This window comes from Antedon mediterranea, chromosome 11, assembly GCF_964355755.1.
Source record: "Antedon mediterranea chromosome 11, ecAntMedi1.1, whole genome shotgun sequence".
NCBI lineage: Eukaryota > Metazoa > Echinodermata > Crinoidea > Comatulida > Antedonidae > Antedon > Antedon mediterranea.
The window spans coordinates 19,148,058-19,154,810 of NC_092680.1; positions in this window are offsets into that span (position 1 = coordinate 19,148,058).

Consider the following 6,753-nt stretch of genomic DNA (forward strand, 5'->3'; position numbering starts at 1 on the left):
ATTTACATTTGCATAACCACAGTAGTAAGGGATGTAGGCCTAATGTGTAATACATTAATTTAAAAACAAATACTGCGTAAAATCATGGAGTAATCTTTACTCCATGGTAAAATCTCTACAAAATCAACCCGACGTAATTCTGTATTGTGACAACGTTCAGTTCACTGAGATGAAAACCTGGTCTGACCGCCTACGAAAACTTCAAAGGGGATGATGTGTTGCAAACCTGAAGAACAGGTCAAAGAACATTATGCAAGTTCCAACAATAAAGCATATTAGTGATTATGAAGAATACTTTACTGGTTTCTCCCTTGAATTGAGGTTGGGGAAGGTGTATATATCGTATTCAATAAATACAAAATGAACAATATAGTTATAATAATGTTCCGATGCCTCCTTACATTACATTATTTTGCAGTAGCCTAAAAAATACTGTAGTTTTCAAAACACCGGTCTGCCAATTTATTTTCCGCTTTTACTTTCGATCACAAACACGTGTTATTCATTATAATGATAAGTGCATTATCTGTTTCGTGGACTTGAAGTTCTGATTGGTGGAAATTTACTCAGCAACAGAATATCGCCGATGGTTGCTGGAAATAATCGAGGCACTTGTTGGTCTTAAATTCCTTATGCAAGCTCTCATGCACTTTCAAGATCGTCCTTTTGTTTCGCTTGAAGAGGCTGTGGCGTAAAACAGCGGGCAAAGGGCCGATGGTTTATCGCTCATTAGGGGCCCTCCAATGCTGGAGAGTTGCATTGGACTTCTCATGCTCTGGTGGGGCCACTTAAGCCAGTGAGCGCTTATAGTCGTTACGTCACTAAGAAGAGGCCTATGCCTACTGATCATGTACTGCTATTTTCCATAAAAGTTGGGGTTAGGCATGTACATTGAATAAAAAGACGGTAATGACAGACCCATCGATTAACGGATGTATCTTTTAACACATAATTAATTACAAGTTAAACACATTCTGATTAATATACTTGATTCAGTTCGAATCTTGTGTCTGGCTTGTCTGTTTGTTTTTAATTCGTGTTATTGAAGCATGTTAATGTATAGTGATCAACATGCTACCAGATTAAATAAATAAAGAGGTCTTTCACTCAATTTGGTTCTGTCTGTTTCGATTCAGAACACGATTATCATGCCATCTTGCCAATGACGTCATCTTTCAGCGGCAATTTGCTTTGATGGTGTTATTTTGATTCATTTTGTTGTTGTTATTCGTTTATCTTTCACAGATACCTAGTCTCAAACCTTTACTGTATTGGTACCAATATTTTTTGAGAAAAAAATTCATTCATTATTTCTGAAATTTGAAAAACAAAAAATAAATAAATAAGAATAATGTTATTTTTTAAGAGGGTTTTCGTTATAAAAATTAAATTAACATTTTTCCACGATCGTTAATTTCAACAAGAAAAATGTTACGTAATGTTTTGTTCATTATCCAATGAATGCCCAGAGTAACTCAGTGTGCGTACGAATGAATGACAGTTTATATCTTCATGGTTATCATAATTAATAGTTTTTAAATACCATTACATAATCTACCACTGTTACTGACACCTTATGACAATGACTACCAGGGTTAACAGTAAGACTTGTCTCATCTTGACCTACGCCGTACTATAGGTTATTTTTCACGAAAAAAGAGATTTTCTTGCTTTACAGTAGGCCTGCTGTAACAGTTACCATAGAATGACATGTTTCGTCTTGACCAACTACACAGGACAATAGTTAGTCACGAACACTTTTTAAATTAATTTTTTTATAAAAAAATAGTGGTAAACTCATCTTGACCCAGAGCTTTCAGGAAACACTAGCCCTTCATCAGTGAAAGAAAATGAATGTGTAAATATGTATTTATCTTTAGTTTGCTTAATATTAATAAAATCTCATTAAATGTGGCCTAAATAAATTCCATCGGATCTGAGCATGGTATATCAACACGAAGCATTAACGTGACCATGGGAAATTCCACGACGAAAGAACTGTCAGTGTGAGTGTCTTTACGTGTGATTCGTGGAAATTAGTCGCGTGTCATGATGCGATAATTTAATGTTATTATACAGTACCCGCCCGTTAACTATGACGTCATAACTGGCGTGACACCACACCATTGAGAGACTGAAAGCTGCGGGTATTTTGAAGGTAGAACTGTTGTGCCTGGTCAGATCATGTATCATGTTGGTCAGTATTTAGGCTGCGGCATGATATTAGCTTCACTTACAACTATAAGGTTTTATGAGTTGTTTTTGAACTTCCAATTAACTGGTTACATTTCAATGTACATAGTTTTCAATTAATTTTTGGATTGTAGACCTAAGTTCTTTCTTATCATTACTAATTGAATGGTTAAGTTCGTATCCCGCTCAGTATTATATGTATTGCACCCATGAAAGTTCAATGGTTTTATTACACAGCAGTTTTTATTTATTTATTATTTTGTTTATAGAATGTTACGCAACGCGTCCTAATAAATAAAACACGAACAATGTCACTGAGGCTGGACCAAGAAAGAATAAAAATATGTATCATGCATAAACCAAAATCTTGTAACCCTAAACAATGTACCGTCCTAATATATACAGATATTATATTAGATATATTACGGTACCTGCCCTATAAGCCATGCAATTTAGGCCTGCATTTCACTTTTTTCCTTTCGTGTTATTGAATCGACTTAGTTTCATTAGAAAACTGCTTATAAATTATTTTACTATAGGCCAATGACTGACAGGCCCATAGTATATACCTCATATCATACCACAGTCGGGAAACCGACAATACATAACATATCCACCAAGGTCGACAAAAGTCGACACTCCCGACATAAGCCACATACGGTACCGACTGGAAAATAAGAATATGAGTTCAAGGGGTAAATTTGAATATGTATAGAAACCACGCGGTTTGTGTTATCTAAAAATATTTCATAAATGTCGTTTGAAAATAGATGATTTCTTTTAAGTTGTTGTAATTACGATCTCACAGAAAGTACATAGAACTAATTAATCGATGTTCGAGTGATTTTAGAGAAATATGACCACTTGGTGTGAAGCTAGGCCAAGGCATGTGGTGACTTGAAATCATTCGCCTGCAAGAAACGTTCTTCGCCCTGAAGAATGAATGGATTGATTGCTATCAGGATAACTTATATGTATGCAGTATAGGCCTAGACAGACCGGACAGCAAGGTAAGAGTAATAACAAGTATATAATTTAAAATTTGAAGGAATATGGTGGCTACAATCTTATTAGTTTTCTTAGATAAATGCACGGATCAAGTGCCGTTTTCGGCTATCTCGACGCTCTATATACAGTGTATGATGTTCCATTCATATGATAGGGTGTGGTGTATTATGTATTTATAAATAAATATATATCAAAGTATATTTTATGTTATATATTAGTGATTTTTTGTTAGTTTTTGGAATACATTTGCTGGATTAAGTATGGTCAGGTCGGTCACATACCACACATCGGCCACAAACAATATCTAAACCACTGTATGCATGTTGTTATTTGCTGCCTAAAATCAATAATTTTAGTACTTTTTATCATAATTTACTAATTTTCTCATAATGTTCTCATAAATAATATTTTAAAAGACGTATTAAAAGATACCAAATTTAATAAGGAACATTTGTTTTTAGAAACATCTTAAAGTAAAGTTTTTAAAAAAAGAGGCAAACAAAAAAAACGTGAAGAAACAGCAATTAAAAATGTGGTCTCATGGTTTGTGATTGCTCATTAAAAACATATTTTAATATGATTGCAGACAGTAATAGGCCTACAAATAATTCGTTATTTTATGTATGTTATAGGGCCAAAGTTCAATTTTGAAATGTATCATCACATCCTCGATTTCTGTTTTACAGTATTATAAATTGAGATCGTTCGTAATTATGTAGGCCTACGTCTATAAACAGAAATGCAGTTAAACTATCGTACTCTATGTTATTATTGTTATTTCATGTAATTTGTATCGACTGTTATGTCAATTAACGATGTTACCATAAACTTCAGCTATGTCTATAAATATTAATCTCATCTTGACCACGGGGCACCTGGGTAATATTATCTATGAGTGATTGCCTCTATGCAGCCCAGTGCAATTAGATCACGTGACAGATGTCAAAGTACTTCTTGGTTACCAAATACAGTACAGTGGTCTAAAGTTATTTTTAAAATATCCGGTAGTAAGTAAAGCCATTCTGCGAAGAACTAGTTAGGAAATGTGGTAATTCGTACTTACTGACCTTGGTGTTTTAATATAAGTGTTGTAATTTTAAGATATTATGTTTACCTAATTAATTTCTGGATGCGATCCTTGGAATGAACGGAGTGCATGTTGTCTCCGCAACAGAGGAATTAGTGTGTAATAGTCGCCTGTTATTATTACGCCTAGTTGCGCATAAAGGGGAAACATCAGCAATTCGCTCGACCTTCACGATGTGAATGCACTTTTTTTTTACAACAACAAAGCCTTAAAACTTTAGTCTCTACGTAGATTATTTTATACAACCAAACTATAATATGAATAATGGTACTGTAATTACAATATTCCAAAAAGCAAAATCTATATTTATTAGAAAATTCATCCGATCACCAAAAAGAAAAAAAACGAAAAAAAAAAAATATAAATAAACACACAAACAAAAACCACTTTATATTCACCGCACACGAACATATCAGTTTACGGTAAACATGGACTGGATAAAAATGGAATGGAAGATTATGATTATTCCGTCAGTCCGGAATCATTTGTTTTTATTGTCATTTTATAATATTAACAATGTAGGCCCAACTTGGACGTAAGCTTCGTTCTTCGGTGCGTTCTTAGGCGTGGTTCCCACTAGCGACGCAACACAAGGACGTAAACGCAACGCAAGCGTTTTAACTAATGACAAGCGATTGTGATTGGTCAATTCACTTGCGCTGCGTTACGTCCTTAAATTGCCTTGCTAGTAATGCTTGGTTCCCACTAGCGACGCAACACAAGGACGTAACGCAACGCAAGTGAATTGACCAATCACAAGCGATGGCTTATTCGCTTGTGATTGCTAACTGTCTATAACTTCGCTTGTCATTGGTTAACACGCTTGCGTTGCGTTTACGTCCTTGCGTTGCGTTCTAGTGGGAACCAAGCTTGAGAACCAAGCTTTAAGCGACGTATTGACGCAAAGTGCTGTATTGCGTAATCACAAGTGGAAAAACGACGACGCAATAGTGCTGCAAACATCGCAGGTTTGATTTCACGCAGGCGGGAGAAAACACAATTATTAGAAGGGCATTTGTTTACGTTTCGTAGATCGCGTTACGTTGCGTCGCTTGTCGGAACCAAGTTTAAATGGGATCCTCCAATCTTTAGACCCCAACGTACTGTACACATAGCTGGCACTCAATATACGACAAGCGCCCGCTAGATTATTGTATTGGTCCATGGATGGATGAACGAAATGTAGTTTCCTAGTTTAGTTGTGTCCGCCTTAATATTTGTAAAAAGATAAATATTTTGGCCAGATTGAAATTTTTTGAAAAATCTTCTCAGTTAATCGTTTGAGGAACAACGAAACCATCAAGAAGGTAGTTAGCATCTAATTTCGTATTTTTACCATTGGTTTGATAAAAAGAATTTTATACATTCATCATTTGTGATTACAAACCCAAACCATGAGATGGATATTTATTATTAAGTTCTCCCTAGGATGAAACATGTTTGTTTTATATAGAAAAATTCATATTTATCGTTATCGTCGTAGTATAAATGGGCATGTAGGGGTACACAGGGTGCCCTATTTAACAACCAAAATACAACTATGAACTTTTTATTATCAGTTTATTTTTTAACAAACTACCGTACTTAAAAATGTATTTGTTAAAAAAATATAAACGCAGCTTAAGCTTAACATTTAATTCGCCGCTCTGCGCGAGGCAACACGATAGAGATTCGCCCTTGTCACGTGTCATTTAAGTTACGTCATGTTGCTATGAAAGACAGCGATGATTGACAGGCAGTGACGTATAATATTATACGATGGTGCCTTCATAAAATGCTTTGTATTTACAAAATCGGATTTTCTTTTCTTTGCGTCTACGTTATTTGTTTATTTTGTTGCTATTTTCTCAATTGTAAATTGACAGAAATCATGCATGTGAATAATAATAATAATTAATCTTTTTCTTTCTAAATAAAAAAGCATTGTTCTTCACCAATAATCAGAAATTTTTTTGAAGAGGCCAAGCGACGACATTTTCATTTCCACAACCTTTAAAATTACTGTTCTTTAAATAAATAATTAGAAAAGTCGGTAAGGTGGAATTATGGACTTGGACATGGTTCGGTATTGCGACAACCTTGGCTCATAGTGCTAAAACCCCGATCATCACGTTTCAATGCTTCTAAACATGCGGCTGGTGATTTTTGATTTAGCATTTTCACGGTATTTTACTCTCCCCACGTGCAACAACATCCGTCTGGTCTTTTTGACGTCGCTTTATAACAAGCCAATTTTACCGGTTGTAGATTCAGTCTCTTTCATTTATGTTTTCCTTACCTTTGCTTCAGTAAGCAAGGCACCTACGTAAACAATATCGCAACACGTGGCCATTGCAACTTTATTTACCTGTGTTTTATTTGCCAATATTATAATTTTATCACGGTCTGTTAAACTTCCGGGACGTTAGTAATAGCACTATAATATAAACACTGCCTATTGAAGAACTTACCATGGAAATACAGTT